The sequence below is a fragment of the Erythrolamprus reginae genome, chromosome Z (assembly GCF_031021105.1).
Source record: "Erythrolamprus reginae isolate rEryReg1 chromosome Z, rEryReg1.hap1, whole genome shotgun sequence".
In the NCBI taxonomy this organism is placed as follows: Eukaryota; Metazoa; Chordata; class Lepidosauria; order Squamata; family Dipsadidae; genus Erythrolamprus; species Erythrolamprus reginae.
Window position 1 is genome coordinate 9,244,785 of NC_091963.1, and position 24,166 is coordinate 9,268,950.

The window sequence follows — 24,166 nt, forward strand, 5'->3', positions numbered from 1 at the left end:
TTTAATTTAATTTCACTTGGTGAAATTAATCACCAAGTAAGATCACAATGCTAAGGGCTCGCACAGATGTTCAGTTTCTCATGGGCAAGCATTTTGTAAAACTAAGCTGGCGTTAAATCTGCAGCAACCAAGTCTTCCATCTCCTTGTGTGTGAAGCCACGTTAAGTATGGAAATCTTCTAGAAGAGAATATACTGTATGTAGCCCAGTGTTGAATTGTGGAATCTTCAGTGCTCTCTAAGCTTAGTTATCTGCTTGCAAACATTTCATGATCAGTCCACTGTATATCATTACAGATCAAATCCAGCGATGGGCTATGAGCTGGAACGCAAAATTGCGCTCGCCGCAGCGGCGCATAAGTTCTTGCGGGACCAGCCTGATTTTGCTGCTGCACCTGTGGAGGAAGCAAAACTGCGCCCGCGTTTCAGCGAGGTTTTACCTGTGGCTCCGTGCGCAATTTTGCTAACTTCACAGGTGCAGCAGCAAAATAGCGCTGGTCCCGCAAGAACTTAGGTTCGACTACCGCAACGTTCTCTACATGGGGCTACCTTTAAAGAGTGTTCGGAAACTTCAGATCGTGCAGAATGCGGCCGCGAGAGCAATCATGGGCCTCCCCTGTTATGCCCATGTCTCATCAACACTCTGCGGCCGGTCACAATTCAAAGTGTTGGTTATGACCTTTAAAGCCCTTCATGGCACTGGACCAGAATATCTCCGAGACCGCCTTCCACCGCACGAATCCCAGCGACCGATTAGGTCCCACAGAGTGGGCCTTCTCCGGGTCCCATCAACTAAACAATGTCTGTTGGCGGGCCCCAGGGGAAGAGCCTTCTCTGTGGCGGCCCCGACTCTCTGGAACCAACTCCCCCCAGAGATTAGAACTGCCCCTACACTCCCCGCCTTCCGTAAACTCCTTAAAACCCACCTTTGTCTAATTTATGCATGGTATGTTTGTGTGTGTGTGTATGTTAGTAAATGGGGTTCTTTTTAAATCTTTTTAAATATTTTAAATTTATTTGGATTTGTCATGATTTGCTGTATTTTGCTGTGAGCCGCCCCGAGTCTGCGGAGAGGGGTGGCATACAAATCTAAATAATAAATAAATAAATAAACAAACAAACACATCCCAAAGGTACTTTTCCAAAAGGCAACTGGACTTTTTTGGGTTTTTTTCCTTTCACTTCTTATACTTTTTCCAAAAGGAATTGGACTTTCTTGTACTGTATTTTGCTTCTTTGAAAATCTTTTCTTTCTTTCTTTCTTTCTTCCTTCCTTCCTTCCTTCTTTCTCTTTCTTTCTATTTATATGCTGCCCCTCTCTGAGGACTTATCATCCAAGAAGCCTGGAAGAAATGAAGAAGCTTCTTGGGTGAGAAGCAAAACATTTCCAAAGGGAAAAAAAGCAAAGGAAGTCCAGTTGCCTTTTGGGAAAGCCTCTTTGGGACAACCATGACCTGGATGGCTGAGAATCCTCACAGCTACTTGCTGTCCAAAGTTGGGTTCTCGCCATACCCTAAACTCAACCGTACATATCACGTCATGTTTTAGTGTGTCACGAGATTGCTGAGAAGGAAAATCTGTTTTGCTCTTCTCTTACAAACTCAGTCAGCCTAACCCTTGGCGTGGCATACAATTTTACTTTATTTTTTAAAAAAGTAAACTATAATATTTATTAAAGAAAAAACAGGAACACATATGCAGACCACGAAAAGGTAATTTGAACGTGAGGAATATGAGAATGAATACAAATGTGTGGCTTTTGCATTAAACCTTTTTCGTTATAAGTAGTTAGTGTCTTAGTTAAACGAAAAGGAAAAAAAAGAACAACACGTTGAAAAAAGTAGAAAAAAGTAAAAGAGGAGGAAGAGAGAGAAAGAGAGAAAGAGAAGAAAAGAAAAGAAAAAAAAGGAAAAGAAGAACTATGCATATATACAACAAAGGCATGTCAACCTCTCTGCTGACTGTCCTCTCACACAGTCTTTATGATCTTGTTACATTTCTACTGTTTACAGGTGTTTTTAGTCATCACTGATTTATCTAATATGAATTTCGAATTCTAAAACTAAAATTTTGTCCCATTGTCATAGTTTATTAAATCACCTATGCTTGCCAGAGTCTCCCCGATGAGCTGCTGTCCTAACGGCCATGGCATAATTATGGGAGTAACTCATTTAACCATTTTACTCAGCAACAGAAATTCTGGTTCCCAATTGTGGTTCTAAGTCGAGGACCACTGGAGGGTACTTCTACGGAAGGCAGATCCAGTGTCAACTTGTTGGTGTTCCATTCACGTAATTAAAATCTCCCTTGAAAAGTAAAAAAGCCTCTTTCCGATTTTGCAGACTGCCTGTCTTAAACTCGGGTATGATTTACGTTGATTTTTCATTTGTTATCACAAACAGACCAAATACCGGTGGACTTTAAAAAAAATATCCTTTTCAACATTGCCCCCACCCCAGCCCACACCCAATGCAGTATCTAGTTTCCTAATTGTATTTATGGTACCACTGCTGTACTATACTGTATCTTCATTTTGAATTGGCTTCTCTATTTTGGAATTTAGCAAACGTCTTTGATGTTGGCTCTTTTCTTTATTATACTGTGATATCTGCCAAGCAGTCATGGATACATATAGTAAATAAATACTTGGAAGAACTGAACTCGTAGATGACCCTCACTCAATCAAAGACTTTGCCACCTCTCCCCGTCGCAAAAGGGAGCCTGTTTGGTGTAGTGATTAAGATGCTGGCCCAGCAGCATGTGATTGTATTATATTATTCACTGTTGTAAGCCGCCCTGAGTCCCATGGGATTGGCCGGCATAGAAGTCTAATAAATTAAATTAAATCAAATTTGTAGTCCCACTTTGGGCACAAAAGTTTGGCTGGGTGACTTTGAGACAATCACCAGGAGAAATCGAATCAAATCAAGTCAAACCTTTATTGTCAATGCGCAACATGCGTACAGTGAAATTGAATGAGCCTCTCTTGGTGCAGTCCCCCGAAACACAAAATACGTCTCAGTAACTCAATGAATGAATGAAAGAAATAGAATCCCTAAACCCAAATAAGTAATAACTAACACAATTCCCATATATCTATATGTATGTAATATTATATTATATTATATTACATTACATTACATTATATTATATTATATTACTATATTATATTATATTATATTATATTATATTATATTATATTATATTATATTATATTGCAACGGTATGAACGTGTTGCACATTGCACTGGCCCCCTAGGTCTATCATATTAAACCTGATTGTGGTGTTACGTTGCGTTTAGAGGCCTGATGGCCTGGGGATAAAAGCCATTTTTCAGCCTCTTTGTTTTGCTGGTTATGCTTCTATATCTCCTATCCAAAGGTAAAGACTTGTTGATCAGGGTGTGAATCATCCTTGAGGATTTTCCTCATTCCGTCGAAGCAGCAGCGATTTCAATTTTGTCTAGTGGTGTCAGGGGTCAGCCCACAACTTTTTGTGCTGTGCTCATCACCCTCTGTAATGCCTTTTTGTCTGTGGCTGTCAAGTCAGCAAACCATCCCATAACACAAGATTGCAAGGATGCTTTCTACCGTACTTGTCAGTCATTATTCCACCAGATTTTTCCACGAGACCCTAAGAAAATGGATGGTGAGTTCCAGTGCCATGTTAGACATGAAAACGAGCTGGATGATTTTGAGTCAATCAACAGGAAGCAGCGAGTTCTAATTCTGCTTTAGGCACAAAAACCAGCTGACATTGGATACTAGTTCTGTCTTAGGCCTGAAAGCACAGGTTGGGAAGTTTGGACAGTTGAATCACCCTGCAGCAGCGATGGTGAACCTATGGTACAGGTGCCACAGGTGGCACGCGGAGCCATTTCTGCTGGCACACAAGCCATTACCCAACTCCAATGTGTATGTGTGTGTGCTGCTCAGCTGATTGTTTGGCTTGCACAGAGGCCCTGGGAGGGTGTTTTTGGCTTCCAGAGAGCCTCCGGTGGGATGAGAGTGGGCATTTTTACCCTCCCCTGGCTCCAGGGAAGCCCTTGGAGCCTAATGGCCCCACCAGAAGTTGGGAAACAGGCCTTTTCCAATCTCCAGAGGGCCTCCTGGGGGCAGGGGAAGCTGCTTTCGCCCTCCCCAGGCATTAAATTATGGGTATGGGCACTCGTACATGTGTGATAGCGCACACTCACGCTCTTTCGGCACACAAGGGAAAAAAGGTTCACCTTCACTGCCCTACAGGGTTGTTGTGAGGAAAATAGAAAGAATGAAAATGCAAGATAAAGAATTAAAAGCTTTCAGCAATCCCAGCGACCGATTAGGTCCCACAGAGTGGGCCTTCTCCGGGTCCCGTCAACTAAACAATGTCGGTTGGCGGGCCCCAGGGGAAGAGCCTTCTCTGTGGCGGCCCCGACTCTCTGGAACCAACTCCCCCCAGAGATTAGAACTGCCCCTACTCTCCCTGCCTTCCGTAACCTCCTTAAAACCCACCTTTCCGTCAGGCATGGGAAAACTAAAACACCTCCCCCGGGCATGTACAATTTATGCATGGTATGTTTGTGTGTGTGTGTGTTAGTATATTGGGATTCTTTTTAAACTTTTTAAATATTTAAATTTATTTGGATTTGTTGTGTCTTGTTGTGAGCCGCCCCGAGTCTGCGGAGAGGGGCGGCATACAAATCTAAATAATAAATAAATAAATAAATAAATAAATAAATAAATAAATAAATAAATAAATAAATAAATAAATAAATAAATAAATAAATAAATAAATAAATAAATAAATAAATAAATAAATAAATAAATAAATAAATAAATAAATAAATAAATAAATAAATAAATAAATAAATAAATAAATAATAAAAGGATTTCTCCATTCTCCGTTCCTGCCACCCTTCCTGGAAAAGAAGCTTTGCAAAGAGAAAATTACCAGTCTGTCTTCCATCTGCTGAGTGGAATAAATACGTCTGGATAAGTAATCGAAAAAGGAATTTTGCTTGAGGAATTAAAACAAAGTTTGAAAAATGTAACAGCAGCAGTTTGGGCCAAAATCATGAAAATCCTCACCAGACTGTGAGAAGGACACTTCTTATTTTAGATGTTGGCACAGAAATGTGGACGGTCCTATGAAGTTTTTTAAAAAAGAGAGCTACAAATGGCCTTTGCTTTAAGTATATTTAATAAGTGGAAGGTTTTCAGATTACACAAAGATGGGTGTAGCGTTGTTGATCCCTGTAGAAATAGATCACAGGATCTTTAGTGTATGAGACCTGAGTTGAGCTCTCTTTTAAATGTGGATATACTGTAATCCTGCCTTTGAAGGAGTAAAGCCTTGCCAGGAATGGAAAGGAGTAAAAACAGAAGAATTTAAAAAGAGCGTGGAAGAGGGGGTGGGGTGGGGTGGGAGATAAATTATGCAGACAAGAATGGAGTTGAAATCTCATGGAAAAGCAAAGAAGAACTTAAGTGTGTGAATGGAAAATGATGACCTTTAATATGGTATCCTATTAGTTTTATTGATGCTATTAATCCCTCAGTGCACCACCAGAGGACAAGGCGAGTCAAGATGAATGGCCAATATGTTAGGGTTGGTTGGTTGTTTTTACTTTTTTGTAGATATAGGTAGTTCTCGACATACAAGCATTTATTTAGTATCCGTTTGAAATTGCAGCAGTACTGTACTGGGAAAAAACACTGCGACTGGTTTTTGCAATTATCAGAGGTAGGTTCCTATCGGTTCAAACTGGTTCTATAGAGCCATTAGTTACTTGGTGGCCTGGGTCATTGGAACCAGTAGTGACCCAGGCCTGCCACGCCCCTCAGCCAATTCTTTCATTTGTCTTGTTTTTTTAGGATTAAAATTAGGTTTTTAATTTTTTTTTAGATTTTAAGTTTGACTTCTTCTTTATTGTTTGTATTTATATTGTTGTTGTAAGCCGCCCCGAGTCCTTCAGGATTGGTCAACATAGAAGAAAGAAAGAAAGAAAGAAAGAGAGAGAGGGGGGGGAGAGAGAAAGAAGAAAGAAAGAAAAAAGGAAAGAAAGAAAGAAAGAAAGAAAGAAAAAAGGAAAGAAAGAAAGAAAGAAAAGAAAGAAAGAAGAAGAATAGTAGAAGAATCTGGAACCCACCTGGCAGTCATGACTTATTGGGTGATAAAAATTTGGGCACTTGGCAACTGGCATGTATTTTGCAACCGTTGCAGTGTCCTGGGCTCAGACGATCACTTTTTGTGACTTCCAACAAACAGAGTCAATAGGAGGAAACCAGGTTCCTAACAACTGCAGTGATTTGCTTAATAACGGTGGCAAAAGGGGTTGTAATATTGGCTGCTACTCACTTAAAACCACTTTGCTTAGCAACAGAAATTCTGGTCCCAGTTGTGCTCACAATTCGAAGACAACTTGTACTAATGGTAGAAAGAATGTGACCCAATCACAATCATGTTCAATTACATTATCAATGTGCCTGCAGGCGTTTTAAAAGGATTGGGTCCAAGAGAGGTGCTTCAGCCTCCCCCTGCTCCAAGTAGTGGAGAATAGCTAATCATAAACCTTATCCAGGTACGGCTGAATTACAGTACATTCTTCAGAAAAAGGATTTGGGACAGAGGCTTTGAAATGCAAAAGAGTGCAAGGACATTGACCTTTTTAAAGCAACTGCATCTTATTGAAGCTTCTGCAAAGCCTGGCAAGTGTGTATCAGGCTCCAGAAGTCAAGAAAGGCACACATTGTTACTTTTAAACAGTTTCCTTTATTGTTCTTCACACATAGAAGTCTTGCGGAACTATAAAGCAGCCCACTTGCATTGTTAAAGATATATTCTGAGAATTGCTACGGGGGAGCCATTTTAACTCCTTTTCTCCCAACCAAACCCTCTAAACTTTGCTGTCTGATTGTCCTCTGGAAATTCAGGCTACATTTCATCACAAGGGAACATGGCTGCTTTAACGAGACAGCTCTTTAAAGAAACTGCATCTTTTTCTAGGCTCACATACATTCCTGAATATATATACTGTGTGTATATATTACACGGGGCAAAACCCGAACTCAGGACAATCTACATACATACATACATACATACATACATACATACATACATACATACATACATATAATTATTATTATTATTATTATTATTAATTAGATTTATGCCAGCCCCCCCCCCCTCCGCAGACTCAGGGCGGCTCACATATATATAGATAATGACTCTTAAGAAATGCTGTGTGGATATCCCCACACCTTCAAAAGCATATCTCCTGATCCATATTTGAAGTGCCCAGCTCTAAAATTCAGTACAGTGATACCTCTATTTAAGAACTTAATTCGTTCTGTGACCAGGTTCTTAAGTAGAAACATTCTTAAGTAGAAGCAATTTTTCCCATAGGAATCAATGTAAAAGCAAATAATGCGTGCAAACCCATTAGGAAAGAAATGAAAGCTTGGAATTTGGGTGGGAGGAGGAGGAGGAAGAAGAGGAGGAGGACAGTCACTGCCCAGAGCGAAGGGAGCGTTTCTTTTCTCTGGGGTCTGGCAGAGGTTTATTCCCTCTCCAAGCGCCCAGAGAAAGGAAAATGCTTTGTTCGCTCTGGACTGCCAAAGCCTCCTTAAGCGCCATCAAAAGGCTCCTCTGGCAGCCCTAGATGGCCGGGATTAGAGGGGGCATGGCAGGAAACTGACCGGGCCTTCGTGCCGCTCTCAAATTTCCTGGGAATTTTTTCTGGGCTCTGGTTCTTAAGTAGAAAATGGTTCTTAAGTAGAGGCAAAATAAATCTTGAACACCTGGTTCTTATCTAGAAAAGTTCTTAAGTAGAAGCGTTCTTAAGTAGAGGTACCACTGTACTTATTCTCAAATAACATTGCTGGCTACTAATGCTTGTTTCCAAAGAGTTTTAATACATTTTCTTTCTTGTGAGATTTTTTTTTTAATATAACCTTTTGTTGAACGCAACCAGCCTTTTCAAAGTGCTTGAGTCTAGCACACAAGCTACCAATGATTAAAATGACCACTAGAAGGAGAAATTGCTGCATCAGCCCTGATTGCTAGAACTGGTGGAATAAAATTGCAACAAGCACTAATGGAGTAACAAATCAGTGAAATGGATGTCCGATAACAGGCTCTGTCAAAATTAAAATAACCAGACACGCAGGAGCCAAGCCCCACCATCTGCAGTGTACAGTAATCAAAATACCAATAAATAAATATAAGACAGTAAGAGGGATTCAATAAGCGATCATCATACAAACTGCTTTTTGGGAGCATTTGAAAGCTTTATTTATCTTTCTCTTTATTTCCATTTGTCATACAAGACAACGTTGAAGAGAAGCAAGCAAACTTGGAAAGCGGGAATTTTCAGATGAAATAGCTAAGGGGGAAAGCAAAGTGGGTATTCAAGAAGATGCTGAATGCATTTTCCAGAATTTCTGCACACCTGCTACAGAGTGAGAGAGAGAGAGAAAGAAAGCAAGTGAGAGAGAGAAAGAAAGAGAGGGGGGAAGGAGGGAGAGAGAAAGACATAGAGGGAGGGAAGGAGGGAGGGAGAGAGAAAGAGAGGAAGGAAGGAAGAGAGAAAGAAAGAAAGAAAGAGGGATGGAGAGATAAAGGAAGGAAGGAAGAGAGAGAAAGAGGGAGGGAGAGAGAAAGAGAGGAAGGAAGAGAGAAAGAAAGAGGGATGGAGAGAGAAAGGAAGGAAGGAAGAGAGAGAAAGAGGGAGGGAGAGAGAAATAGAGCTAAAGGGAGGAAGAGTTTTTATTTTATTAGTTTTTATTAATTTAAATGTGGTTTTATATCCTGTAATCTGCCTTGAGTCACAATGGATGTATAGGCAGCAATATAAAGTCAATAAACAAACAAACAAACAAACAAACAAACAAACAGCCTTCTTTTACTAAATGCCCCTTGTCCCAGAGGGCAGCTGAAGAAAGCCATCACACGAGTTCAGGATAAAGTAAGCTGCTTTAAATGAACTGATAATTGACTTCAGAAAGAAAAAAGATGTACATTTACCATTGTACCTAAATGGCGAAGAGGCTAAGAGGGTTGGTAGTTTTAAATTTCTGGGTATTCATATCTCAGAGGACCTCTCATGGACTATGAATATGCTTGTGAAGAAGGCACAAAAGAGGTTGTACTTCCTGAAAATGCTCAAGAGGATAAATCTGAACAGTTTTATCCCAGAGCTATAATTGCACTTAACAATATACTGGGGGTCACCATCAGTGAACTGCTGAACAATACTACTTGGTCTGTTGTGTGAATGTTGGGTGGTTCAGCTGGGAAATTGTGGCGGGTTGAGCATTTTATTTCAGATTGTTATGTATGTTGAGATTGGTCTTTGGCGTCATACAGTGACAATAACGTATTTATTTATTTGTTTGTTTGTTTGTTTGTTTGTTTGTTTGTTTGTTTGTTTTAAGGGGTGGCAGTCAACCATGGTGCTTGCAATCCAGTTTCCTGAGTAGCATTTTATTTCTTGAATCCAAAGTATTACACAACATCTTGATTCCTTTCAGAAACTAGGAATGCTCCAGTGGTGGAAGATTTAAAAAAGAGATTTGGTTAGGGTTTTAGTCTGAGATGGGTTAGGGTTAGGGATAGGTTAGGGCTAGGGTAGGGTTAAATTAGGGTTAAGGTTAGGGTTAGATTAGATTAGGTTAGGTTTAGGTTTAGGGTTGGATTAGAGTTGGGTTAGGGTTAGGGTTAGGTTAGGGTTAGATTAGGTTAGGGTTAGGGTTGGATTAGAGTTGGGTTAGGGTTAGGGTTAGGTTAGGGTTAGATTAGGTTAGGGTTAGGGTTAGGTTAGGGTTAGATTAGGTTAGGTTTAGGGTTGGATTAGAGTTGGGTTAGGGTTAGGATTAGGGTTAGGTTTAGGGTTAGGGTTAGATTAGGTTAGGTTTAGGGTTGGATTAGAGTTGGGTTAGGGTTAGGGTTAGGTTAGGGCTAGGTTAGGCTTAGGGTAGGGTTAAATTAGGGTTAGGGTTAGGTTAGGTTAGGTTTAGGGTTGGATTAGAGTTGGGTTAGGGTTAGGATTAGGATTAGGGTTAGGGTTAAGGTTAGGGTTAGGTTTAGGGTTAAGGTTAAGGTCTGCTGCTTGAGCAGGGGATTGGACTAGAAGACCTCCAAGGCCACTTCCAATTCTGATTATTTGCTAATTCTGTATTTCCAGCAGAATAAATCTTCAACGGTTTCTAAATTTTCCAAACTCCTAGTTCTGAACAGATGTACCAGGAACGTCTTCTCATAATTAAACCATGAGAGCCTGCTATTGATTCTCTTCCAACACTGCATAACCTAAGATTTCACAGTGGTGTTCTCAACAATCTCTTAATAAGTTGGCTGCCTTCACTCAAAACACTAAACGACGGTGCTGAATTGAGCTGCTGGTCATCAAGAGAGGTAATTAATAACAGCAGGAGGAATGCTTAAGAGTTTATTGTCAAAGACCACAGATTGCACCATAGACTGTAACATAATAAAATCGAAGGTATGCAGTATCAAGAAATCTGCACTGCACTCAAGATTAAGAGAGAAAAAGAATGTTTTAATGCCACCGCAGAAATACCATTTAGAGAAACAGGTGTGCTGGGCTAAGGTGACCAGGCTACAAAATAAAATGCTACGGAAAGGAGTTCTCCAGCATGGGGCTCGATTTGCAATAAGCAGACTTGGTGGTTGGTGTTGAACAGGCGCCAACCTGAGAATGAGCCAACTTCTGCCCATTTTGAAGAAGCCAAGCTACAGATGAGGAAGAAGGAACCTAGGTGGGAAAACGGAAAAGGATGCTGATGAAGGCGAGTGAGTGAGTGTAGAGAGGATTGTGGAATAGTACCGTGATACCTCATCTTACAAACGCCTCGTCATACAAACTTTTCGAGATACAAACCCGGGGTTTAAGATTTTTTTGCCTCTTCTTACAAACTATTTTCACCTTACAAACCCACCAATGCCGCTGGGATGCCCCGCCTCCGGACTTCCGTTTGCAGCGAAGCACCCATTTTTGTGCTGCTGGGATTTCCTTGAGGCTCCCCTCCATGGGAAACCCCATCTCCAGACTTCCGTGTTTTTGTGATGCTGCAGAGGAATCCCAGCAGGGGAATCCCAGCAGTGCAAAAACGGGCGCTTCACTGGCAATGGAAGTCCGGATGTGGGGTTTCCCAGCGAGGGGAGCCTCAGTGAAATCACAGCATCCCAAAAACACAGAGGTCCGGAGGTGGGGTTTCGAGGACTTTGGTGTTTTTGTGATGCTGCAATTTCACTGATGCTCCCTTCGCTGGGAAACCCCACCTCCGGACTTCTATTGCCAGCGAAGTGCTCGTTTTTGCGATGCTGGGATTTCCACTACTGGGATTCCCCTGCAGCATTGCAAAAACGCAGAAGTCCAGAGGTGGGGTTTCCCATGGATGGGAGCCTCATGGGAATTCCAGCAGTGCAAAAACGGGCGCTTCGGCTGGCAAAAGGGGTGAATTTTGGGCTTCCACGCATTAATCACTTTTCCATTGATTCCTATGGGAAACATTGTTTCGTCTTACAAACTTTTCATCTTAAGAACCTCGTCCTGGAACCAATTAAGTTTGTAAGACAAGGTATCACTGTACTTCCCAATCTTGGCTACTTTAAGTTGGAAGGACTTTAACTTCCAGAATTCTCCAGGAATGCTAGGAATTAAAGTCCACACATAGGGAGGAGTACTCCCCTCGCATCCTGGACATAAACTGTTTCAACGCTTACCCTCAAAATGTCGCACACCAAGACAACTAGACACAAGAACAGGTTTTTTCCCCTGAATGCCATCCCTCTGCTAAACAAATAATTCCCTCAACATTGTCAAACTATTTACTAAGTCTGTGCTACTATTACTACTAGTTTTTCCTCATCACTCTTATCACTTATGACTATATGACTTTAACTTGTTGCTTGTATACTTAAGATTTTTATTAATATTGTTTCCTGACTGCTTATTTGACTCCTATGACAATCATTCTGTTGTACCTCATGATTCTTGACAAATGTATCTTTTCTATTATTTACACTGAGAGCATATGCACCAAGACAAATTCCTTGTGTGTCCAATCACACTAGGCCAATAAAGAATTCTATTCTATTCAGAGTTGCCAAGGCTGTGAAAGAATTTAATCTATTATAATATGTCCCAAAGTTATTTTCTAAAGCAATGTAATTATTTTGTTCCAGCATCCCTAGGTATTATTCCTAGAAATAGCCTGAACCATCACTTGTATTACCAAACAGGGAGAGATTAAAGCAGGGGTCCCCATCCATTTATGGGTGGGATCCAGGCAGCATGCAAATCCATGTCTCCCTCCCTCCTCAATCTGTAAAAAAGCTGCCTTCCACAGAATGAATGAATGAATGAATGAATGAATGAATGAATGAATGAATGAATGAATGAATAAATAAATAAATTTGCAGCGGCAGCCAAAAATGCCAACACAACCTTAAGTTGCATCAACAGAGGGATGCACTCCAAGACCAGGGAGGTACTAATACCACTCTATAATGCCCTAGTCAGATTACACCCAGGGTACTGTATTCACCTCGCTATAAGAAGGACATTGAAACCCTAGAGAAAGTTCAGAACAATGGAACCAGAATGATAAGGGGCCTGGAAGCCAAGACATATGAAGAGAGTTTGCAGGAACTGGGCATGGATAGCCTAGTGAAAAGAAAGGGCCAGGAAGGACATGATAGCAATATAGAGGTACTTGAGGGACTGCCACATAGAGGAGGGGGTCATACTGTTTTCCAGGGCACCAGAGGCAATGGATGTAAACTGCCCAAGGAGAGATCCAACCTGGAAATAAGGAAGAACTTTCTGACAGAACGAGCGATCAACCAGTGGAACAGCCTGCCAGCGGAGGTTGTAAATGCCCCATCAATCGACACATTCAATAAAAGATTGGACTGCCATCTAACTGGGGTGGTGTAGGGTCTCCTGCTTGAGCAGGGGGTTGGTCTAGGTGACCTTCAAGGTCCCTTTCAACTCAAATTTAAAAAACCAAACTAGTCCCTGATGCCCAAAACATTGAGAACTGTTGGATTAAACTGTTGGTTTTGCAAGGTACACAGGTATTCCTTGACTTACAGCCATTACTGAGGTGGAAAGTTTTGTTGCAAAGCGAGGTATTAGTTAAGTAAATTTTGTCGCATTTTAGGATCTTTCTTTTGCCATAGTTGCTAAGCAAAGTCATTGCAATTGTAAACACAGTTGTAAAGTGAATCTGGGTTCCACATTAAATTTACTAGTCAAAAGGTAACAAGGTGATCACTGCAACAGGGTCATAAATATCAACTAGTTGCTAAGCATCTGAATTTTTATCACATGGCCCTGGGGATGTTGCAACTGTTGTTAAGTGTGAAAAACAGTCATTAAGTCACTTTTTTCAGTGCCATTATAAATTTGAACTGTCACTAAATGAACTGTGGTAAGTCAAGGACTACTTCTATTAGGGTTTGATTTGTTTCCTTGGGTCCAGTGATCAGTTCCTACAGGTACAGTCAGGTACACAGAACTAGTAGAGATATTTTGGTCAGGTATGCAAAACTGGTAGGAAAAAAATTGCATTTTTGTCCCTTTTTTTTCCATTCTGGGCTCTGGGTATGTTTTTCCTATCACAGTAAATTAGGTCGAATGTGTATAATTTTAGAAGAGCTGTGCGTGCATGTGTGTGTACATACACCTTTATATAGTAGATAATGTATATTTTTGTGTGCCTGTGTGTAACATGTATGTACACATATGGCATATATACATAGAATTAAAGAGTATATTTTGGATGTTCAGTAATAGTAAATAGATAGGGAAATTGTATTTCTTTGAGGTGAGGAGAGGCCAGGCACCCTAACCAAAACCCTTGACGTGAGTGATATCAAGTTGGCCACCTTTAAGCCAGTCACATGACTTTTACACCACCACCGGTCACACGATTATCAAGCCACTCCCATATGGTCACATGGCCAGCAAGCTGCACCCACAAAATAAGCCACACCCACAGTGTGATAGTAAAATTTTTGCAGCCCTTCACTGCTTGGGTCAGACCTGAATTTGCAACGCTCACTTTTTTCCCCCCTGGTCAGTATAAAAGGAACAGCTGCAAAGGGGAAAAAAAATCCTGCCTGTTAAAGAATACTGAACCCTCCTAAGAAGCATGAAAAAAAGCTGGCAGGAGAATTTGGGGTGGGGGGGAAGAAATGTTGGCTCATTCCCCCAAGGAGGTGAGAAAGAGGAGAAGATGAGCCCAGGGAAGGGTTACTGATTAAAACAGGCATAGGAACAAAGGCCAAGCAGGCATTGGATTCCTGTGGACAAAGCAAACAAGGTTATTTTGCTTAACTCTGCAGAGCAGGTTTCCAAAGGTCGCCACACACTGGGCATTGTGTTGCATGCACGCATAACAAGAACCAGATGTTCACGCTGCTGCTGAATCATGTAAAATTCAGTAGTGCAGGACCAATCCCCAAAAAAAGTCAAGATGGTGACCATAACAATGATGCTTTCAGCATGAGCAGAAGTGTCCGGGGCAGATGGGTGGAGCCTCCCACCGCCACTGCTATGTACTGGTAGCAACCCACCACTGGACCACATAACAATGGCTGCCATCTTGCTTTTTATTAATTTTTTTTTTACCCTGCTGACCGGGGTTTTTTTTGGTAGATATAGCATTGTTCCTCATTTTGCATTGCACTGGGACCCATTCAGCCAAGTTCCTTTCTCCACATAACGCTGATGTGAAAATGAAGGTGAGATACAATTAGAAGGAAAAAGTCTTAAAGCAAACTTAGTTCTGTTCTGTCAAAGGAAACAAAGTTGAAGAACAAAAGTACATTCAAAGTCTGTTTTGCTGGTTACAGTAGTTTCCTTTACTGTGCTGAACTATAAGGACCTGGGCATCCTTAGGGCTCTCTGAGCTTGATGGTTTTCTTGAAAACCTTTCATTACCCAACTAGGTAACGTCATCAGGGAGAAGGGAGCAGATTTGATCTCTGTTTATATAAAGTGCCTTCTTATGCCAATGCTGGTGAGAGTGTTATTTTCTTCTTGGATTGATGCCCGACCCACAATCAAGCAGTAAACAACATCCCAATCAAGGAATTACAGTTCAGACAAACAATCAAATAGTGAACTGCAGCCTAATGAAGATAATATCAAGAAGAAAACAACCCAAAATTCTTATTTATTTTTAAGTGATCCACCTAACAACTGTAGCAAGAAAGGTCATAAAATGGGGCAAAACTAACTTAACAACTGTCTTGCTTAGCAACAAAACTTTGAGCTAATTGGTGTTATAAATTGAAGATTATGCACCAAGACAAATTCCTTGTGTGTCCAATCACACTTGGCCAATAAAATTCTATGCTATGCTATGCTAAACTATGCTATGCTATGCTATGCTATTCTACTTAAATCAAAAAAGCAGGAAACAAAATGAAAGGGCAGACTCAATGGACCACTAAGTCTTTTGCTGCCATCAATTTTCCATGTTTCTAAGACTCGACAACACCGCAATGGCATCCCTACCCCAAATAGTTGAAGATGTGGAGGTCTCAAATGATAGTTTTGTGTGGTAGTTGCAAAAATATAAATAATGGCTAAAGTAACACATGTGTAACTCCGGTGTAAATTAGGGGAAACCAGTCCGGAGGGGTGGTGGTGGAAACCCAAATAAATGTGTGTTTATGGATTTATTCCCCCTTACACAAAGGACCGGAGCAAGCAAAACGGCCCTTTTATTGCAGTTTTATTTTTGACCCACACACGTCGACGCCACCACACAGCCGCTGCAATTATAGAATCACAACTGGATGACGCCACCATTGCCTGGACTCCAGTATCAGCCTCTTGAGTGTGACAGACATGTGCCTGTCAGCAAGGGCAGGCGTGAATCAGCCAGGGCTCCCACCTGCTTGCCAGCCTTGCTTGCAGCCAGGGGGAATCTACGCTCCGCCACTGGTCCTTCCTTTCTGCTTCCTTTTAAGGAGGTGCCCCATCCAGCTCAAAGTACTCCATTAGAAGGCTATAAAAAGAACGCAGAGATGTATGCAAAGAACTGGGAGCAGGCAGCATCTGGGTGACCCCAAGCCATGCATTTGCAGAGAAGCGATTGATAAATCCCACGAAGCCATGTGTTGTTTTTTCCTGGCATACAAAGCGATAAACTTGAATGCAGTTGCATGTTGAATGCAATCTTTCTCAAATCTTTCCCTTCATTATACAAACTTATCAGAAAGTTTTATCAAACTTTGAATAGAATAGAATAGAATAGAATTCTTTATTGGCCAAGTGTGATTGGACACACTAGGAATTTGTCTTAGTGCATATGCTCTCAGTGTACATAAAAGAAAATATAGATTTGTCAAGAATCGTGTGTACAACAATTAATGATTGTCAGAGGGGTCAAATAAGCAATGAAGAAACAATCAATATTAATAAAAATCTTAGGATACAAGCAACACGTTACAGTCATACAGTCCTAAGTGGGTGGGAAACGGTGATAGGAATGATGAGAAAAAACTAGTAGAAGTGCAGACTTAGTAAAAAGTCTGACAGCGTTGAGGGGATTATTTGTTTAGCAGATGGCGTTTGGGGAAAAACTGTTCTTTTGTCTAGTTGTCTTCATGTGCAGTGCTCTGTAGCAACTTTTTGAGGGTAGGAGTTGAAACAGTTTGTGTCCAGGATGCGAGGGGTCAGTAAATATTTTCCCCGCCCTCGTTTTGACTCATGCAGTATACAGGTCCTCAATGGAAGGCAGGTTGGCAGCAATAGTTTTTTCTGCAGTTCTACTTAAGACCAGTCTTAAGTACTGTAGTTCCTTCTTTCAGCACCATTGTAATTTTGAATGGTTGCTGAGTGAACGGTCACAACTTGAAAACCATCAGTAGTATTACAATAATATTATTGAATGATTTTTTGTAGGAATATTTTGGGAAAGTTTTAAATATATTTTTCACATGTAGCAGTCATTAAGTCTATTCAAATGCCCCTGTTATGGTGTGAAAAGGGTCTCAAATAATGATCACATGACCCCCTGGACATATACATTTATGCCAGTTGCTAAGTGAATATATTTGATCATGTGATTGAAGGTTGCTGTGGGGGTCGTAGGTAAAAGGACCAATCATAGCTCCCTGTTCTTAACGCCATTGTAACTTTGAATGGTTGCTAAACAAATACAGTGATACCTTGTCTTACAAACTTAATTGGTTCCGGGATGAGGTTCTTAAGGTGAAAAGTTTGTAAGATGAAACAATGTTTCCCATAGGAATCAATGCAAAAGTGATTAATGCGTGCAAGCCCAAAATTCACCCCTTTTGCCAGTCGAAGCACCCGTTTTTGCACTGCTGGGATTCCCCTGAGGCTCCCTTCCATGGGAAACCCCACCTCCGGACTTCTGTGTTTTTGCGATGCTGCAGGGGAATCCCGGCATAACAAAAACGAGCACTTTGCTGGCAACGGAAGTCCGGAGGTGGGTTTCCCAGCGAAGGGAGCATCAGTGAAATCACTGTATCACAAAAACACCGAAGTCCTCAAAACCCCACCTCCGGACCTCTGTGTGTTTTTGCGATGCTGCAATTTCACTGAGGCTCCCAGCAGCACAAAAACGGGTGCTTCGCTGGCAACGGAAGTCCGGAGGCGGGGAATCCCAGCGGCGGTGGTGGGTTTGTAAGGTGAAAATAATTTGTAAGAAGAGGCAAAAAAATCTTAAACCCTGGGTTTGTATCTTGAAAAGTTTGTATGATGAGGCGTTTGTAAGACGAGGTATCACTGTAATTGTAAGTTGAGGACCATTTGTATGCCGCCACTGAAGATAATACAATTGGTTGGATTCCTACATCATGCCTGTTTATAAACCATGCTTTATAAAACACAATATCTGGTTTTCAGAGCCTTTTAAGCCAGAATCAATGGCTATTAAGATATGCAAAAAAAAATGGATTTCTATTTCCAGTAAGAATATTGTTAGCATTTATCTGCATGTATCTATGTAGCAGAAATGGTACTAGGATTCCCTGCTTAAAACTGAGCATCTAAAACTGTTTCTATGGTAAATATTATGAGGTACACCAACTTCTCCTTCATATACCTAGGGACATGATTAAGACTGTAAAACAGAGATGTCCAACTTAAGACTTTTGGACTTCAACTCCCAGAAAGCCCCAGTCAATTCTGGGAATTGAAGTCCGCAGGTCTAATTGCCAAAGCTGGACACTCTTGCTGTAAAATATCAAGGTCCATTGGCCTTTTTCAAAAGCATTTGAAAGGCGGAATAAAACAGAGCAATGTATTGTTCTCCTGAAAACTCTTTAGCTGGCTTTCATAGCAGTCCATATCTGCTCATTTGTTGGGCTGAGACTGCTTTCCTGTGTTGTGGTGACATAATTGTGCTTTGTGTTTACTCAATAAACCCTGATTAAGCAACAGGGTACTAAGGTTGTTTTATTACAGGTAGCCTTCTACTTCCAACCGTTTATTTAGGGATTGTTTGAAGTTACAACAATGGGGGGGGGGGGAACTGATCCTCTCGCCTGTGACCAAGGCAGCATCCTCAGTGACATGCACATGATTTGGGTTCTTGGCAACTGGCATATATATACGACAGTTGCAGCATCCTGGAGTCATATGACCACTATTTGTGACCTTTCCAGCCATCTTCTGAAAAGCACAGTTAATGGGGGAAGCTGGTTTTGCTTAATACTGCATGATTCACTTAACCATTGTGATCCGGGACCGCCTTGTGCTGCACGAATCCCAGCGACCAATTAGGTCCCACAGAGTTGGCCTTCTCCGGGTCCCGTCAACGAAACAATGTTGCCTGGCGGACCCCAGGGGAAGAGCCTTCTCTGTGGCGGCCCCAACCCTCTGGAATCAACTCCACCTGGAGATCAGGACTGCCCCCACCCTCCTCGCCTTTTGCAAACTCCTTAAAACCCACCTCTGCTGTCAGGCATGGGGAAATTGATTCCCCCGGGCCGTTCGATTTTATGTATGGTTTGTTTGGGAATGTATGACTGTTTTTTATATTAATGGGTTTTAAACTGTTTTAAATCATTAGATTTGTACTGTATTTTGTTGTTGTGAGCTGCTCCGAGTCTCCGGAGAGGGGCGGCATACAAATCTAATAAATAATAATAATAATAATAATAATAAATAATCCCTTAACAACTGTTGCAAAAGAGGTTATAAAATCAAGCATGGCTCACTAAACGAACGGACCTGCTTAGCAACAGAAATTCTGATCCCAATTGTGATCATTAAGTCAAGGACTACCTGTAGCTCCTTTTTAGTTCTCTTCCAGAAGGATTTATCTCATTCCCAAAAAGGCTTCACGAGTTGTTAATCTAATCCTACTTCTGCTCTGGTAATCTCACACGACTAACCAGAGCATACAAAACCTTCGCCAGACCAATCTTTGAATACAGCTCATCTGTCTGGACTCCGCACCACATTTCGGACATAAACAGCCTCAAAAATGTCCAGAGATACTTTACTAGAAGAGCCCTTCACTCCTCCACTCGCAACAGAATACCCTACGCAACTAGATTTACAATCCTAGGTTTAGAAAGCTTAGAACCACATAGTCTTAAACACGACCTAAGCATAGCCCACAAAGTCATCTGCGAGAACGTCCTTCCTGTCAACAACTACTTCAGCTTCAACCACAACAACACTCCAGCACACAACAGATACAAACTTAAAGAAAACAGCTCTAAACTCGACCGCAGGAAATACGACTTTATTAACCAAGTAGTTGATGCATGGAACTCACTACTAGACTCTGTAGTATCATCACCTAACCCCCCAAACTTTACCCTTAGATTATCCACTGTTGACCTCTCCCGGTTCCTAATAGGTCAGTAAGGGGCATGCATAAGTGCACCAGCATGCCTACCACCCACCGTCCTAATGTTTCTCTTTTTCTCTTTCCCAACCATCTTTTTCCTAATCCCCAGAACAACCCAGCAAGTTAGGACAGGCTAAGTAAATAAGAGAGAGGCAAAAAAAGAATAGATCTGGTACCCTGGGATGAACAATCCCAGCTATAACGCAGAAGAAAAGAAGTCTTATCATCAAAAGTTTGGAGGAACTACCCATCAACTCCACCCCCTCCTCCTCTAGACCAAGAGATGCTTTGGGGCCTGAGAAAAAGAAGCCACAAATCAAGATGGTTGCAAAAAAAACATCATAAGCTTCCAGCTTCTTATGGCGAGGAAACAGATGCTGCCTTCGAATTTTTTTTTTTAATTGTTGAGGTTTTTATATATTTTATTACAGTGGAACCCCGACATAAGAGCTGCTCTACTTAAGAGCAACTCGAGATAAGAGCTGGGAGGGGAGAGATATTTTTGTTCTACTTACAAGCCCAAATTCGAGATACAAGCGCCAAGGAGCTGTCTCCTGAAGCCAAACGCTAACTTCCGCGTTCGGCTTCAGGAGACAGCTGCGAAGCGGCGCGCGTGTTTTAAAAGGTTGCAGCCGGCCTGGGGGGCTCGGGGGGGTGCTTGCAGCTTTCTTTCTTGCTCTTTTTCTTTCTCTCTTTTACCTTCCCTTCCTCTATTTCTTCTTTTCTTTCTCCTTCCCACCTTCTTCCCTCCGTCCCTCCCTTCACTCATTCCTCTTACTCTCCCCTTTCATAAGTTTCCTTGCTTCCTTCCTCTGTTCCTGTCCCTTCCCCCTTCCCCCTTTCTTTCTTTCTTTCTTTCTTTCTTTCTTGCTCTTTTTCTTTCTCTCTTTTACCTTCCCTTCCTCTATTTCTTCTTTTCTTTCTCCTTCCCACCTTCTTCCCTCCCTCCCTCCCTTCACTCATTCCTCTCTTACTCTCCCCTTTCATAAGTTTCCTTGCTTCCTTCCTCTGTTCCTGTCCCTTCCCTCTTTCTTTCCTTCCTTCCCACCCTCCGTCCATTCATTCACCCATTCCTCTCTTGATCGCTTAAAGCCGGTCCCTGGTGCAAAAAGGGTTGGGGACCTCTGTCCTACAGGATTGGGTGGCAGAGAAGTTGAACATATGTAAATTTAAAAGTTTAAGAAAGTTTACAAGTTAAGTGAAAGAAACTTCATTATTCATTTATATGTACATGTACATTTCTTCATTAAAAACATGTCTTTCTGCATAATTTAGACTAACTTTGTGAGTTTTTTGAGGGCTGGAACCAATTAAAATTATTTACATTAATTCCTATGGGGAAAAGTCGTTCGAGATAAGAGCTGCTCGACTTAAGAGCCCAGGTCCGGAACGAATTAAACTCGTATCTCGAGGTACCACTGTATTAGATTTGTTCCATTGTTATACTGTTTTTATTACTGTTGTGAGCCGCCCAAGTCTTCGGAGAGGGGCAGCATACAAATCTAATAAATTATTATTATTATTATTATTATTATTATTATTATTATTATTATTCCTGCTGCTTTTGGCAACCGATGTACAAAATTATTCCTTTATGAAATAAGCCAGATTGAAGAGAAGAGACACTGATCCACACTAAACAAATGCATCCAAAGCTATAAAGCAGAATTAAAATCAACCTAAAATAGTGGATCATAATGGAGGTTCAGGTAGCATTTCTCTCCAGCCATCTCTTAAGTGCTCATGTGATTTTCTGCCCTTCCACTCTCTCCCTCCCTCCCTCTCTCTCTCTGCTTCTTCCCTTGGTGGGGTGGGGGGGGGCGGTCAGATGATTCAAATTTTTCTGGTCCGCAGAGACCTGAGCCATTTACGCCTGATGCTACTATCAGCATGATTTTCTCTGGATGTCACCAGCACACAGCAGCATGACCGGGAGGTGTGTCGAGGCACCCACGTCAATGGGCCCAGAGTGTGTGTCCAGCTGCCAAGCCATGTGACTTGGCATGCTTGGATAAATATTATGCCATGCACGATAAAAGAGCTGCCTGGATCCAGACCAAGCTGAGAATTGGCCTCTGAGTCTTTGCTTTGCCGTGAGCGCAAGCCAGAAAGTAACGGCCTGGGCACTGCAGAGGAAAAGCATTGAAAACCTGGGGCTGAAAGCACTGACAGCTGAAGGATGGCAAATCTCTTTCCAACAATCATCTCCAATCTGGGCAACCTCCTCCCGATGTACAGACTTCAACTCCCAGAATTCCCCTCACCAGCATAATCACTGCTGAGAATTCTGGAAGCTGAAAACCTGACAGTTGAAAGGCAGTTGAAAGGGGTGACTTGATCAAAGTGTATAAATCATGCATGGGATAGAAAAAGTGGATAGAGAAAAAATATTTTCTCTACCACACAATACTAGGATGAGGGGGCACTCCCTAAATCTCATAGATAAGAAAGCAAGGACAAATCAAGGGAAATATTTCTTCACCCAGGGGGTCATTGGTTTATGGAATTCACTTCCAGAAGAGGTTGTGACCGCTGTCAGTCTTGATAGCTTCAAGGCAGGATTAGACAGATTCATGGATGCCAAGTGTATCGGTGGTTATTGAAACGGATGTCCATGTGCCGCCTCTATGTTGGTTGAGGCAGGCAGGATTTCCAAAGGCCAAAGCCCATTGAGTCCAGCATTCTGTGTCAAACAGTGGCCCACCAATTGTCCATGGGGATCTTGAGCAGAAAGAGAAGGCAAGACCCTCCCTTTCCCTTGATCTCCAACAAATGGGACCCAAAGGAACCCTGCCTGCCCCAACCAACATAGAGGCGGCACATGGACATCCGTTTCAATAACCACCGATATACTTGGCATCCATGAATCTCTCTAATCCTGCCTTGAAGCTCTCCAAGCTGACAGCTCTCACGGCCTCTTCTGGAAGTGAATTCCATAAAGCAATGACCCTCTGGGTGAAGAAATATTTCCCTTTATTTGTCCTCACTCTCTTATCTATGAGCTTTAGGGAGTGCCCCCTTGTCCTAGTATTGTGTGATAGAGAATTTTTTTTTGATTCCAAGGCATTCATTTTTGCCTCAAAGTTCTGCACTAGATTTTACACAATACATGATTACAGAGTTGGAAGGCACCTTGGAGGTCTTCCAGTCCAACCCCATTCTCATTTCAGAAAAATGGCTGTCCAGTCATTTCAGAAAAATGGCTGACCAGGGGAATTTGGCTACTCTTAAGAAGCTGAGCTAGAACCATTTTACTAGTTGAGGAAGATGTAAAGGAGGGTTATATTTATATGACGCCCAATTCCAGGGACTAAAATATTAAAAGCAAGAAGACTATTAGCAGTGACATTACAACAATCTATAACACTGTTTCTCAACCTGGTCAACTTTAAGATGTATAGATTTCAATTCAGTTCTGAACTACACATGCTCAGTTCAGGTCAAAAATTGTGCCGAAATGTGGGAGATTTCAGAACCAGGCATTAGGCCACAAACAGGCCCATGTCACCCTTTAGTGCAATGTTTTTCAAAGGGGAATTCTGAGAGTTGAAGTCCATAAGTCTTAAAGCTGCCAAGTTTGAAAATATAATTTTAGTCTGTGAACACAAATAATAAATCATGCTGGACTCCTCTTCAGAGGTATTCAATGAGAATATTTCATTCATTCAGATCTAGGATGTGTTATTTGAGTTTTCCCTTTATTTTTTTGAGCAGTACAGTAGTCCCTTGCTATATCGCGCTTCACCTACTGCGGCTTCACTTCATCGCGGGTTTTCAAGAAACATTAATGAGAAAAATCATTCGCGGATCTTCGCTGGTTCGCGGGTTTCTGAGGAAGTCGATCGGCAGATTTAAACAGCCTGCGGAACTCGATTGGCAGGTTTTTCAAAAAAAATATATATCTAAAATTGTAAATACTGTATTTAAATACTGTATCTAAAATAAATACTGTGTGGGAAGGGTTTATAAACACTTAAAACAATGAAAACTTACCAAACAATTACAATATAAATACTTAAATAAGTACTATCAGTCGATAAATTCCCCATCGTGGATTTCACCTATTGCGGCCAGGTCTGGAACGTAACACCAGCGATAGGTGAGGGACTACTGTATATATATTTCCGGTGCTTCTATTCTGAAAACAGCGAACGGCCTGCCTCTCTCCTGCCTTTCTGCCCACTTCACATAGCAACTGGATCATGGCAGCCTCTGCATTCCAGGACAGTTAGAAAGCATCTCAACCAGCTTGGCAATCAATTTATCAGCACCTCAGGGCCTGTTTCTTCCTGCTGATTTACAGGAGGCCTCTATG

The 24,166-nt window shown here is 41.6% G+C and overlaps 1 protein-coding gene across 3 annotated transcripts in view; it reads right to left on the reverse strand.

Moving 5' to 3' along the window:
* PRKAG2 (protein kinase AMP-activated non-catalytic subunit gamma 2) overlaps positions 1–24,166 on the reverse strand; it is a 247,892-nt gene that overhangs the window by 88,543 nt on the left and 135,183 nt on the right. The gene's annotated exons all lie outside the window — the stretch shown is intronic.